This window comes from Zalophus californianus, chromosome 11, assembly GCF_009762305.2.
Source record: "Zalophus californianus isolate mZalCal1 chromosome 11, mZalCal1.pri.v2, whole genome shotgun sequence".
Taxonomy (NCBI): domain Eukaryota; kingdom Metazoa; phylum Chordata; class Mammalia; order Carnivora; family Otariidae; genus Zalophus; species Zalophus californianus.
Window position 1 is genome coordinate 24,753,621 of NC_045605.1, and position 15,333 is coordinate 24,768,953.

General features: G+C 35.8%; 1 protein-coding gene across 6 annotated transcripts in view; it reads right to left on the bottom strand.

Annotated features, from left to right (window-relative positions):
* Positions 1-15,333, bottom strand: part of ARHGAP32 (Rho GTPase activating protein 32) — a 322,139-nt gene that overhangs the window by 80,058 nt on the left and 226,748 nt on the right. The gene's annotated exons all lie outside the window — the stretch shown is intronic.

The window sequence follows — 15,333 nt, forward strand, 5'->3', positions numbered from 1 at the left end:
GACCAGTGTGTGAACACTGCCAATTCAATTCCAGTAATGCACTCCACAGTCCCTCCCAAAGGATTCTATTATTCCAAGACTCTAAATCACAGATGATACCAATTATACAAACAAATAATAAAACAATCTGTTGCTATGTGTATACAGAGTTGTGTATTATTAGTCCAAATATCTAAGTCTGCTTTTTCAGTTTTAGCTTTTAATTTCTCAAACTTTTTTTTATACCAATTAAAATATTTAGTCTGATACCAAGCTATACATGCAGTATATACAATTTTTACCTCTTAATAACTTACGTTGCTGAAATTTCAACCTAGTTGTATTGATTTATCTACGGCCAACTTTTGTATTTATTGTCTTCTCTATAATTTAAAAAAAAGTCAACACTAAACCACATTCAAATTTTTTTGTGAATTTTCTCTTCATTCTCTCACAGGTTTCATGAAAAATGACAGGACTAAAATAAATTGGTGAAACAATTACTCATTTAAAATCCTGGTATTTACTGTTGCTAGTAGTGTATAATTTAAGTGGGAAACCAAAAGAGAAGAAAACAACCAATAGTGTTAGGTTTTAGAACCGTAAGTAGTTGTATTAGGAAAATACTGAGCTCACCACAGACCACCCAGATTACACAGAGATCCACTGTAGAGCCAATAGAATAAATACAGAGATAAACAGCCTGGAAAAAAGTAAAAAGGAGATCTTTGCCAATATTTATAGATGTTTCCTTAGATAGGAATATAATCAGGCTACCATGCAACAGATGTTAAAGCTGAACATGAAAACTACACCACTTTTTACATCCCTCTGTTGACAGACTCGGGAAGAATGGAATGGTCTTCCAAAAGTTATGATTCATCATGAAGTTCTGAGCTGTGTAACTTCCATCTGTGTGGGATTATTTTCACATATGCATTTACTGCATTCTTATTTCAATTTCTGGATCGATATTCCATGGTAGTTCTTAAAATTATGAAGATGTAACCAATTATCATGAGCTGAAAAGGGGTTATTAACATGTTACCAGTTTTGTTTAAAAGATATTTGAATTTGGGATTCTTAAAGTTCCTATGCATTGCCTTCCAAAATGAAGCTTTAAGTGTTTGTTTTACTGGTGAAATTTCATACCATATTTTGTTCAACGTCCTATGTAGCTAAACAAAAGGAAATTCTTCCAAGATCAATTAGAACCAGATAAGAATCACCTTGAGAAATCCTTTTCATTCTCCCTTACACATATCAGTTATTATGAGACGGTGGATGGTATCATGGTTAACGCACAGCCTCAAGGGTAAGAGTGCCTGGGTTCAGTTCTAGGTCTGCCACCTTGTGTCAGGTTTGTGACTCAGCCTGTTTTCAGTTTCTTCATCTAAACACAGTAATAGTACCTAGTACATAAGTGTTGTTATAAGAATTAAATGGATCAGTATAAGCAAAATGCATACAGTAAGTAGCCACTAAGTGTTAGTGTCTCCAATACGCTGGCTACTACAAGCCTAGAGGGCTCAGGCTCCACCATTAAATGGACGACACATAACACTTACCACCTTCTGCATGTGTGGACTTGAGTTTCTTCCCTATCAAATATTATTCTTTCCATAAAATTAGAATTAATTTTGATTTATAAACATTTTCTGCAATTTTCTAAAGAGAAAAGACCAGGTTCTAAACTTGGCCTGCCCATTTACTAGGTTCTGTGATCTGGAGCAAATTAATTAACATTTGTCTCAGTTTCCTAATTTGTAAAAATGGGGATAATATTAGCTACCACATAATTTGTGTGAAAGCACCTAGCCTATTTTCTAAACCTAAATATCTCTCAGCAAATAAAAACTAGTTTTCCATCACTTCCTAGACTGAACAAAGCTTAATGAACTTCTTTGGAGAACTACATCATATATTAGTTACATTTGCACCTTTTAAATTTGTCTCAGTGCATTAGGTTTAGATATATGAGTGAATGTGATATTGTATACTATGTAGAGGTCCATGGTAACTTCATTTAATGCCTATCTCCAATCCCTGCTCACTTGTCTCCGTGCATCATAAAGTATAATATTACTATTATAAAGTATATTATTAGCATAAAGTGTAATATATACTATTAGCTAAACTATACATTCAGTGCCCAGGTGTAGCCACAGCACATGCAAATATAGCTCTGCTGCTACTATTCTAGCTCCTTCCTCCTGCTGTGATGCAGGTATGGAGAGTAGATGTGTAGGAACCATCATTTGACCTTAAAGACTAAGAGAATCTTAGAAATTTCTGCCTAGCATCTTTAAGTTGCTAACTCAACAGTGGCCATCAGTCACTTTCTCTGTTCACTTCTCTGTTTCTTGAAACCCAAAGCACTCCTGTTAATAAGTCTTTTAGTTGGAAGAGTTGATTCTATAAATCTGTGAAAGGCAAGTAGATTCTATTTTCCTATTATAAAATTTCCATCACAAAAAAATGAAGCTGTGCTCTGTTGAAAATATACACAAGAATGTAACTAATCCTAGGGAAAAAATATATATATAATTAACCCTAAAAATACAGTTAATGAACATTTACTTTTCTGACTCATACTTAAGCTAATATTTTACCAAATATAAACAATTCCTTTTTTTTTAAAGATTTTATTTATTTGACAGAGAGAGAAAGAGCAAGAGAGGGAACACAGGCAGGGGGAGTGGCAGAGGGAGAAGCAGGCTTCCCGCTGAGCAGGAAGCCCAATGCAGGGCTCAATCCAAGGACCCTGGGATCATGACCTAAGCCAAAGGCAGACGCTTAACCAACTGAGCCACCCACTGGCCACCCAGTTAACAATTTCGATAAATTCAAAATGTCAAATGTTAAAAGTGACTGGAACTCTGGCAATATTATCTATGAGCTATGTCATCCTGTTTCATATATTATTCTTTCTGCCAGCAGTGACAATTTCTAACGCTCTAATTTATATGGCTGAGAAGGGTGAGGGAAATTGGGCATATTGGCAGAGATCAAAATGAGATTCAACTCTAACAATAAGATGGAAGAGAGAGAAAAGACCGACATCTAAGGGCCCACAGGGTAGAGGAGTAGGTAATAAAAATATAGTAATAGAAGAAGAACAATTAAAGATAAGGCTGCAACAGGTTAGGCATGAGCTTCTAGGAAGGAAAAAAGCCTTTCAATTTGGTAGTTTTCCCCCAAGTCTTTGAGATCAAGTGAGAAAAAGCAAGAGATACTATTACAGTTGACACCTCCACCCTTATCTATAGGTTTTGCTTTCGGTTTCAGTTACCCACAGTCAACCACAGTCTGGAAGCAGATGATCCTCCTTCTCATGCATTGTCAGAAGGTCAACAGCAGCCTAACCTTATATGACAGTGCCTACATAATTAGCCTCACTTCATCTCATCACATAGGCATTTTATCACCTCATATCATCACAAGAAGGATGAGTACAGTACAATATTTTGAGAGAGAGACAGATCACATTCATATAACTTTTACTAAATTTTTATAATTGTTCTATTTTATTATTATTTTTGTAAATCTCTTACTGTGCCTAATTTATATATTAAACTTTATCATAGGTATGTATGTATGTATGTATGTATAAGAAAAACATAGTATATATAATGTTCAGGACTATCCATAGTTTGGGGCATTCTCTGGGGGTCTTGGAAAGTATCCCCTGCAGATAAGACAGGACTACTATATATCCCACAGTGTGCTGGTAAAAGTTGAAGAGCTGGCCCTTCAAGAGGAAAGGCCTTGATTTATAGCGTTTGCCAGAGTCCGTGGTATAAATGCTCCCACCATGGCTGATTTCAAGCTACCAACATGACACAACTGAATACAGAGTTGAAAAGAGACACAGAGTAGCCTGTTAAGTAGTATTTATACCATACAGAACACTTGGTGGAAGTTACCTCAAGAGCACAGATAACAGTAAAATATAGTAAAATAATTACAAATAAAGTTTAAGTATTTATTACCTTTATTTTTAATACAATTCACTTCATTGTAAACATATGCTTTAATTTCTAATAGCAGCTGTGTTTCCCAATTGTACTATAAAACTCCAAAAAATTTCACAACTTGCTCGGGTTCACCACTAATCTATACCTGTATCCTCGGTCCAGGGCCTGTCCCAACTCTAATAGCTCCTAGGAACAGGTTTCCAGCAGCTTGACAAGTATATGGCTCCCTCTCGGCAAGTGAATAAGGACAGACCTGAATGTAACCGACTGCAATCTGATTCTTCTGACCTTCTTCTACCTTGAGGATCGGTTCAAACTATAAAAGAAATAGGTTTGCCTACAAAAGTGAATGTACTGAAAAAATATTTTGGTACAACATAGAGGGAATGTTAGATAAGAAACTACTGCAATAACATAAGGCTGAAGCTCTGATAACAGTTGGAAGGGAAAAAAGTCATTGCTTACCAATGGAGCCTAATCCTGACTATGGTCTCCCTGAGGCAACTAATCAAAATCTAAAAGGAATTTCAACACAACAACAATGTGCTTATCACTGATTTTTTTAAAAAAAAATTCCTATTCTAGTGGTTGATTTATGTAATTAATAGCTAGTGAAGCTTTAGGACTGTTAGCATAACAATTTTTTTTTTTATTAAGCTTAGTAAAGTAATGCTCTTACTTTCAGAGATAGACCACAGATTCTTCATCAACTGAACTACTGGCCTCAGAGAGTTTCCAATTTTTCATTCTCAGACTACAATCTCCTCTCCTCCCAGGCCTCTAGTGCTCATATATTCCATGATAATTGAAGCTCAAATTCAGAGGTACTGCATCTCCTTCTCCCCATATATTTCCCCATTAGGGTATCTAGTCCCCTTCCAATCTCTTTTTGCTACCCAGTATGAACCAAGAGATTGATCATTGGAACTTTAAAAAATATATCAGTACCCTTAATTTCCTCACAATATTAACTTTCTGCCAAACCAATCCAGCAACCCTCTCCAAAATATATCAATATACCACCCTCCTTGCATGCCTCTGTACTGCTAAAGAAAAATCACATCACTCAGGAGATTCAAACAAGACAAATTCATGATCTCCCACCCTGAAAGTCAATTATTTTCTTCCCACTCCCCAAATATTCTTAAAGAACTCACTCCTTTTTAGGATCTCTGTCCAGTCCAGACTACGTGCCCCTGCCAACAACATCCCAGTTACAGTTCATCAGTTAATTAGTCATAAGTTAATGACAGTTCATAAGTTAGTCAGTCTGTCTCTTAAGATTTGGGAACTAGGCTTGAATCTTTATCTCCAAGTTGCTAGAACTAGAAAGTAGTTTTTTAAAAAAAAGGAGAACAAGACAAAGAAGCAGCAGCTGCTGCTACTACATGGAAAGGAGTAAAACTGCAAGCAAATTCCCCCAATTCCTGACTTCCCAGTTCCTGGTTCCATCTAATAATTTTTGCATTGGTTTTTTGAGATATTCCTATTTGTGTCTCTCCACGTTTATGTTCCAAGAAACTCCACATTGCTTCTGGTTTCTTTGCCTTATTTACACTGTCTCTTAAACATTAAATGCCAGCTCCCTAATTTCTACTGCTAAAAACATTACTCTTACAGTAGGATGTTAAGGTTTGGGACTCAGAAACAAAGTCAGGAGGGGTGCCTGGGTGGCTCAGTCGGTTAAGCGTCTGCCTTTGGCTCAGGTCATGATCTTGGGGTCCTGGGATCAAGCCCCGCATCAGGCTCCCTGCTCAATGGGGAGTCGGCTTCTCCTTCTGCTCCTCCCCCTGCTCATGCTCTCTCTTTCTCTCTGTCTTGCTCTCTCTCAAATAAATAAAATCTTTTTTAAAAAAGAAAAGAAACATGGGGCACCTGGGTGGCTCAGTCGTTAAGTGTCTGCCTTTGGCTCAGGTCATGATCCCAGGGTCCTGGGATCGAGCCCCGCATTGGGCTCTCCCTGCTCGGCAGGAAGCCTGCTTCTTCCTCTCCCACTCCCCCTGCTTGTGTTCCCTCTCTCGCTGTGTCTCTCTCTGTCAAATAGATAAAGAAAATCTTTAAAAAAAAAAAAAGAAAAGAAACAAGGTCAGGAATCGGGGTATAAATCTGGGAGATGGGCAAATATAATGAATTTAAAGTTAAAAGAGTAAATAAGATAGTCTAAGACAAAGCACAGAATGAGAAGGTAGTTCGACCCCAGACTTTCAGGAATCTGCTAGAGGAGGAAGTGCTGTAAAAAGAAGACTGAGAAGATAGAGGAACTCTAAGACTGTCATGTCACTTCTACTGAGAAAAGAAAGCGTCAGGAAAAAAGAAATAGAATACTGATGAGACCTTAAGTAAGAGAAGTAATGAAGTGTCCATTCTTGCATTAAGGCAAACAGAAACTACTAATGAAGCAAGAGAAGAAAACAGGGCTGAAGGGTTTAAGCATATACTTGTGATGAGTAAATGTAATAATGGTGGCCCTAGACATGTATTGCACGGAGCACTGGGTGTTATGCACAAACAATGAATCATGGAACACTACATCAAAAACTAATGATGTAATGCATGGTGACTAATCTAACATAATAAAATAAAATTAAAAAAAAACAAAAAATAAAACAAAAATAATGTTGGCCCTAGAATCTAATCTGGGTAAAAAGGCAAGTGAAGAAGTGGGTAATGGCAGAAATTGGAGGGGCCAATGGAATGATAATATTGAGCACAACTGCTTATTATATAGCAAGTAACTACCAAATGAGATTAATTTTTCCCCATTAGCTCAATGACATATCAAACAAAATTACGGTTGGTTTAAAATTTTAATAACTCTACCTTACCTTTCCCCCTTGGCAGGAGTAAGATGAGGATAGAGAAGGCATTATAAGTGGAAGAATGTGTAGATGAAAAGAGCAGCCTGTGTAATGGGGGAAGGAAGGATGATGGTTTAATTTATGTGGAAATTGAGTTTATAAAATAAGAGTGGTAAGTAAGACTGGAGAAGTAAAATGAGGTGAGAAATCATGGATGGTCTCATACAGCATGACAAGAACGTTGAGGTTTCTTCTCTATGAAAGTGACAAACTCTGAGCAGAAGAGGGACAGGAACAGGTGTGTTTTAGTAAGAAAAATCTAAAAGCAGTGTATACCTTCGAGGGTAGGAGGAAGGGGAGATAACAAGAAACAGAAGCACATTTTAGGAATCTGCAATCTAGGAAAGAGATAATAAAAATGTATAGTTTCAAAAATGGCATGAAGAATTAAGAAGAGTATATGAATGTAGGGGCACAGAGGCAAGAAGAGAAAGAAACTATCAATTGGGTTGAATACATAAAAAGTTAAGTCAAAGACGCTTCTCCAGTTTTTTCTTCCCAATTTGACTGAGGTATAATTGACAATAAACTGTACATATTTAATATATACATTTTGATAAGTCTGACACCTGTAAAACTATAACTACAATCAAGATTCTGAATATATTAGGGGCGCCTGGGTGGCTCAGTCGGTTGAGCGTCTGCCTTCGGCTCAGGTCATGATCCCAGGGTCCTGGGATCGAGCCCCGCATCGAGCTCCCTGCTCTGCGGGGAGCCCGCTTCTCCCTCTGCCTCTGCTGCTCCCCCTGCTTGTGCTCACTCTCTCTCTCTGTCAAATAAATAATCTTTTTTAAAAGATTCTGAATATATTCATCAACCCCAAAAAGTTTCTTTTTATCTCTTGGTAATCTCTCCCTCTCCCTACCCAACCCCTATCCCTGCTCACCAGGCAAACACTGATCTACTTTTTATCACTGTATTACTTGGCATTTCCTACAATTTTCTTTGAATGGAGTCAAAAGAACGTACTCTTTTGTTGTCTGTTTTCTTTCACTCAGTATAATTATTCTGAGGATCATTCATGTTGCTGTATGTATCAGTAATTCATTCCTCTTTATTCCAGTAATATTCTATTGTATAGATAGCACCATTTGTTTACCCATTAATCATCTGTTGATAAAATGTTTCCAGTTTGGGGCTATTATATACATGGCTGCTATGAACATTCATATATGAGTCTTCGTATGGACGTCAGCTTTCTTTTTCTCTTGGATAATAATCTAGGAGTGGAATGGCTGGATCATATAGTAGGTGTCTACTTAACTTAAGAAGCTGACGGACTGCTTTCCAAATTGTAGCATCTTATATTCTCACCAATCCTGTGTGTTTCAATCCCTCCACAGCCTCACCACTCTAATAAGTATGTAGTGATATCTCACTGTCATTTTAATTTGCATTTCTCTAATAACAAATGACAGTGAGCATGTCTTTTTTTTTAATTTTTTTATTGTTATATTAATCACCATACATTACATCATTAGTTTTTGATGTAGTGTTCCATGATTCATTGTCTGTGCATAACACCCAAGAGTGAGCATGTCTTTATGTGTTTATTTGACATATATCTTTTCTGTGAAGTTTCGATCTTTGCCTACTTTTAAAATTGAGCTCTGTTTCCTTATTGAGTACATTCTGAATACAAGTCCTTTGTCAGATATAATCATTGCCAATATTTTTTCCCAGTCTGTAGCTTTCTTTTTATTGTCTTATGAGTAATGTCTTTCAAAGAAAAGTTTCCAACTTTGATGAAATTCAATTTTTTTATGAATTGTTCATTTCATGTTGCATCTAAGAAATCTCTCCCTAACCCAAAGTCACAAAAGTTTCCCCTATATTTTCTTCAAGCAACTTTATAGTTTAAGCTTTATATTTGGGTATATGATCCATTTTGGGTAAGTTTTACAGATGATTTAAAAAACAGTTTTTTGTTTTGTTTTATAATGGAGGCATAGGAACAACCAATTGTTCTAGTACCATTTGTAAAATAGACCATATAGTCTTCACTGAATTGATTTGAATCTTTGTTGAAAATCATTTGTCCATGTATATGTATGGGTCTATTTCTGGACTCTATTCTGTACTACTATTCTATTTGTCTACCCTTCCACTAATAACACACCCTCTTGATACTGTATCTTTACAGTAAGTCTTCAAATCAATTAATGTTAGCTCTCCAACCTAGTTCTTTTTCAAATTTACCTTGGCTATTCTATTCTAGCTCCTTTGCATCTTCATATGAATTAATTTGCTTATCAATTTCTACAAAAAAGTTTGCCAAGATTTTGACTGGGATCTATGTGAGGAATAATGACATCTTAACAATGTAAAGACTTCCAATCCACACATAGGGTGTCTCTCTCCCTTTTTTTTTTTAAATATTCTTTGATTTTTCTCAAAACTATTTTGCAGTTTTCAGTACAGAGATCTTTCATATTTTTTTCAGATAAATCACCAAGTGTTTCATATTTTTGATGCTATCATAAACTGATTTTATTGTATTTGCTGACTGATGTTAATGCTGCTAGTCTATGGACTACATTTGGAATAAAAGATTCTCATGGAGTTGTTCCAAATATTTGTATTTCAAGTATATATTGTATACTTTAAATACACAACATACTTGTATTTCTTCTATATTATATGTGAAAATGATTTCACCTTCTTTGAAATTGTGTTTGTTTGTAGGTAGTTACATCATTTGTAAATTTCATTTCAGAAATCATATGGAAGGATTTTAGAAAATATTTATTATAATGAGGGTGTGAAGGGTTTGATAGGGTTAAGAACTACTGCTCTAAGCCATTTTGTCAATCATTTCCATGAAACTGAATGTTTAAATATCATTTGATAGGACATGCTCTGATGTTATAAATTAGAAAAAGGATATCAAGAAACAAATATCAATGGCAGTCAATAATGCCACTTGCACTAATAAGAAAAATAAAAACAGAAACAAGAAATATGAAAAATAATTTAAGAAAATTTATATATTTTTATGATCCAAGGGGGGAAATATAGAGTTGGAACTCACCAAGCTTGTGCACTGCTCCTGGCTGCACATTACATACTGTCCTTGTGAATCAGAACAATTTATCTACATCTTTTGTCTCTAGATTTCTGTAATTTTTAAATGACTGGTTAAGAAAAGATGATCCACTATCATTTTTTCTACTATAGAAATCTATGGTTCATACAAGTCAGTAAGTAGTACAAGCCACTACTGGTTCATTAAATTACTACTATGATCTCTTCTTTGCCCAGAATACCTAGGATTTGATCTAAGCTCTGATAGTAAACAGCAGAATAACAATGGGCTAGTTGTTTTACCCCCTACACTTTAGCTTTGTCATCAGTACAAGATGATAGTACCTTCTTCACAGAGCTGTAAGAATTTAAGGCCAGTGCAAAGCACTTAGAACAGCACACTTGGGCGCCTGGGTGGCTCAGTTGGTTGGGTGACTGCCTTCGGCTTGGGTCATGATCCTGGAGTCCTGGGATCGAGTCCCACATCGGGCTCCCTGCTCGGCGGAGAGTCTGCTTCTCCCTCTGACCCTCTTCCCTCTCGTGCTCTCTATCTCTCATTCTCTCTCTCAAATAAATAAATAAAATCTTAAAAAAAAAAAAAGAACAGCACACTTAAGAAGCACTGAAGAAGTGTTACAATTGCTTTTATTTGTAGTATCACATACTATCTTTCCTCGAAGTTATTTAACGTTACAGGTGCAAATTTACATGATCTCCCAAAACTTAACTAGAGAGGAAATATGGTGCCCCATTTAATAGTAAGTAATGAAAAGGCACAGCTTTGGATCCCATATATAAATATACGGTCTTTTCATAAATGAGCAGGTAAACCTCCTTCCTCCACTAAACTACTATGAGGGACAGGCTTCCAAATATCTTCCCTTTGGATAAATAATACTCTTCTGAAAATAAGTTATTTAGAACTACATTAAACTCTTGAGGTAAGGACACTGTTATTGTCCAAGAATTGCTTCTCTCATATTTGTACACAAAGACACTCACAGAACATTCTAGGGCAACTATGAAAAATTAAAAAGCTGATCCTTTACCATCTTATGGAGAACTAAGAGAACGTGAGCTGTATAAAATTCAATCTCTAAGTGGTATTCTATCCATTAAATTAAGTGTATCCCAAATGTGTTTCAAGAAAGATTTCCTGGGTGGAAAAGAGAACATTGGCTAAACTCTGTTTAATTTCTTCTTTTATCTGTGCACAGGATAAACAATGGGAGGCTGCTCCATGGTTATCACATTTTGTGTTTAATAATTATCTGAAGAACTTGATAAAATTCAGAATCCTGTCCCTACCCCCCAAGATTCTGATCGGTAATACCTAGCTTTAACATGTTTCTCAAGTCATTCTGTTGCTAGCAGCTCCCAGATAAAACTCTGAGAAACTGCCTACACAAACAAATAATCCTCAAAGATATTAACATTTTATCTTTGTGTTATGTCTTTTACCAAAGAAAAAGGGCTCTCCAGATACTCTACCTCATATTTCCAACAAGGGTCTACAGCCAAGCACAAAAGCTGATGACATTTAGTTTAAAAAATGAGAAAAAAAATAGTTGTGGGTTTTGTTTGTTTGTTTTGGGTTTTTTTGTTTTTGTTTTTTTGGGTTTTTTTTTTTTTGCTTAAGTACATTCTATGATAAAACAAAGGTAAAAGATTCAATATACACTTTAGGAAACAAACTAAAAACAGATTTCAGAATTTCAAATTACTATAGTTAATATAATTTCACACTTCCTACTCCCAGAAGTTTAAGAAAAGAAGCAGAGTCACGGTATAATTAAAACACATGGATGAACTAATCCTTCTGTTCCCACAGCTAAATTATGGTCTAAAACAATACACAGACTAGAACTTGGCAAAATGCTAATCTTTATCAACCACCAGATGATTAGCAGAGCTTACCTACAGCACAGAGTAAGCACTGCTTCTAGAAGAGTTGTCTGAGGAACACCTGGGCCAGGATGACATAGATAAAATATGGTTTTACATCCTATCTCACAACCACTGAGACAGAATTTTGGGGCTTAGGTCCTGGGACTCTACATTTTAACAAGATTCCCTGGTGATTTTTAAGTACACTAAAGATTGAAAATCAGTGCTAAAGGAAGGAATTACTTGTAATAGAAGAATGAAGACAGCACTATAACACCCTTAAGTATATTAGTAAATGTTATAACTTGGACTTTATTTGCAAATTAAGACAATAATGTAGTACTACACACCTATTAAAATGGCTAAAATCAAAAAAAAAACCCTGAGAACTATCAAATGTTGGTAAGAATGCTGAACAGTGTCATTGCTGGTAGGAATGCAAAATGGGACAACCACTTTGAAAGACAGTTTGGTGGTTTCTTAACAAAGCTAAACATAGGCTTACCATATGATCTAGCAACTGCACTCCTTGGTATTTACCCAAAGGAGCTGAAGACTTATATCTACACAAAAACCTGCACATGGATGTTTATAGCAGCTTTATTAATACTGCCAAAAACTGGAAACAACCAAGATGTCCTATAATAAATGACTCTGGCACATCCATAACAATTAATATTAATGACAAAAAAGGATTTATCAAACCATGGAAAGATATGGAGGAAACTTAAATGCATATTGCTAAGTGAAAGAAGCCAATTTGGAAAGGCTACATACTGGATGACTTCAACTATATGATGTTTTGAGAAAGGCAAAACTACAGAGACAGTAACTTATTACTCGTTGTCAGGGGTTATGGGGAGAGAAGGATGAAAAGGTAGAGCGCAAGGGTGAGGGCAGTGAAACTACTCTGTATGAAGCTGTACTGGTTGATACATGTCATTATGCCTTTATTAAAAGCCACAGAACTATACATCACAAAGAGCGAACCTTAATGTAAACAATGAGCTATAGTTAATAATAATGTATTAAATTTGGTTCATTAATTATAACAAAAAAGCCCCAAAACAATTTCAATCATTATGGGGCAGAATATGAAACTGACATTCTGTTGTATATATATCCATATATTCTGTATCCATGTGATTTTGGTCAAGGATCTGAGGAGCATTAGATCCTTAGACAACTATTCTAGAAACAGTACTTATTCTGTGCTGTCTATAATCTCTGCAAATCAGCTGGTGGTCAATAAAGACCAGCATTTTGCCAATTCTATACAATGAATTTATAAAAGCAGGATGTTAATAATAGGAGAAGTTATGTATGTGTCTATGTGTGGCGGTGGGGGGATTATATGAAACTCTATACTATCTGCTCAATTATTCTGTAAAATTGTACTTAAAAAAAGGTCTATTAATTTGTCTTAAATAATAATAATAATAATAATAAAACCAGCAACTGCACAGCATCAGTTCACAGTAATACAAAGGAAAGGCCTCCACACTGACGCCTGGACCTGTCATACCTTGAGAGCTGGCCAGAAAGGAAACAACAAACACACATGACTAACAAAAGAAAAAGCGGAGTCCATGTAACACATCATAAACACATCAAGTTGAGCAGACCTGCAAGTGGAGATGCACAGGGCCTACACAGGCTCCCTGCTCAGTGGGGAGCCTGCTTCTCCCTCTGCCTCTGCTGCTCCCCCCGCTTGTGCTCTCTCTCTCTCTCTCTCTGGCAAATAAATAAATGAAACCTTTAAAAAATTAAAATTATAAAATAGTCTATAATGTAACATAGCCACTGTATAAAGTGAGGTGTACTGGTAACCTAAACAAGTGGTTTTCCCGTGGTAGTGTTTGTACATAGCTCTACTGTGGCCCCTCTGGGATGCTGCAGGAGATCCAAGGTCAATCAGACATGCTCCATGGGGAATAAGGCCCAGGGTGCCTGACTTGAACTAACCAGGGCAACTCCACTGCTGCCTTTTCTCACACTGAGGTTCTGTGTAAGATTCTGTTCAATTAACAATTACACTGAGTTAAAAAATATATATGTGAAAACCAGTGGACTAAGCCATTATTCCAGTTATTTCAAAATTAAAAATCAGGGGTCTCATCTATAATTATCATATACATGGAATAAATTATAATTATCTTCCTCTCTCAACAAAATATTTGAGTAAGGAAGGACATATGCTCACCATTTAAAAATATGTAACAAGGGTAGAGAACATCACAAAGAGCTTGAAGAGTTTTTCCCCCAGATACAATATATTAATTATTACATTAAAAAATAACATATGGTAACAGCAATGTTTCGACCAGTAAACCTGTATGCTTTACAGTCCTCTGTTGGTGAATCTTTACAGCTGGCTGGGAAGGAAAGATGTTCCTTTCCATAGGGTAGAGAGCTAAGGATAAAGTTAGTAATATGAGAGTAAATGCAGAAATCATCCTTAGTGCTTCTCAGGCAATGTGATCAAGCAGATATGAATTTGAGTCCTTACTCCATCTCTTACTGATTTGGCATCTTGACTGTTTATTAACCCTCTCAGACTGTTTCCCCTCCATACAAGGGGTTAATAGTTTTGTGAAGATTAAAGAAAACATTGTGTATAAAGTGCCCAGCAATACTTTGCACATAACAGATGCTCAGTACATGCCTTTCCATTCACACCTTCCCCTGCAGTAAATGAGGCAGTCTTACAAATGGATGAGTGCTTAGGAACATCAAGGAAGAGTGAGCTGTGTGGATTATTTCCTTAAAGTACTGGATTCCTTCTATAAATGAAGTTTTGACAGTGATATTTAAAGACTGCTACTAGTTTTACGGGTGACCCCCCCAATGCCCACAATCAACTCCTCTTCTCACATCCATATTTTCCAACATGATCTCAACAGAAATGACTGTCCTTCCAGGACCAATTAGGATGAAAACAAATAGCAATGCTATATAAAAAACCTTTCATTATCAATTACAAATAAATCCTTTAACTTTAAAAATCTGTTTTTATTTTAAATTGTTTTGGCAACAAGCTAATTTTTAACAATTGTTAATTTACACATTAATATTTAAAAGAATAATCTGTTTGGGCAAGAAACTAAACCGTGTGACTCTAATTAAAAGAGTTAGGAAGATAAATCTATACTTAGCACAGAGTCAGATCTCAATAAATACCTGTCACATGAAAGAAGGGAAAACCTACTACCACTTTTACAATAATAGAAGGAAAATCTGAGAAGAACTAGAGAGATTCTAAATGGAACTCTCCAATTAAGAAGAAACTAAAGTACAAAGAAAGCAAATGATTTGTCTAAGATTATAAGAAAGGTAGCAATATCAAGAAAAAATTTAACTGCCATCTTAAAGCCAAATTTATTTTTTTGTCATCTTTTAGACCCTACAGTTTATGAACATGGAGAATTAACCCCTTAATAGGAAAAAAGATAACACTACTTTTCTATTTAGTTCTATATTTAATCAAATGCACCAATTATGCATAGCAATTAAGAAATCAGAGCACAGATAAAAGACCCCAATTATACAAACAAGACAATTTGTGGTATAATATGGATATGATTTTTCTGGTCATCAAATTAAATTGC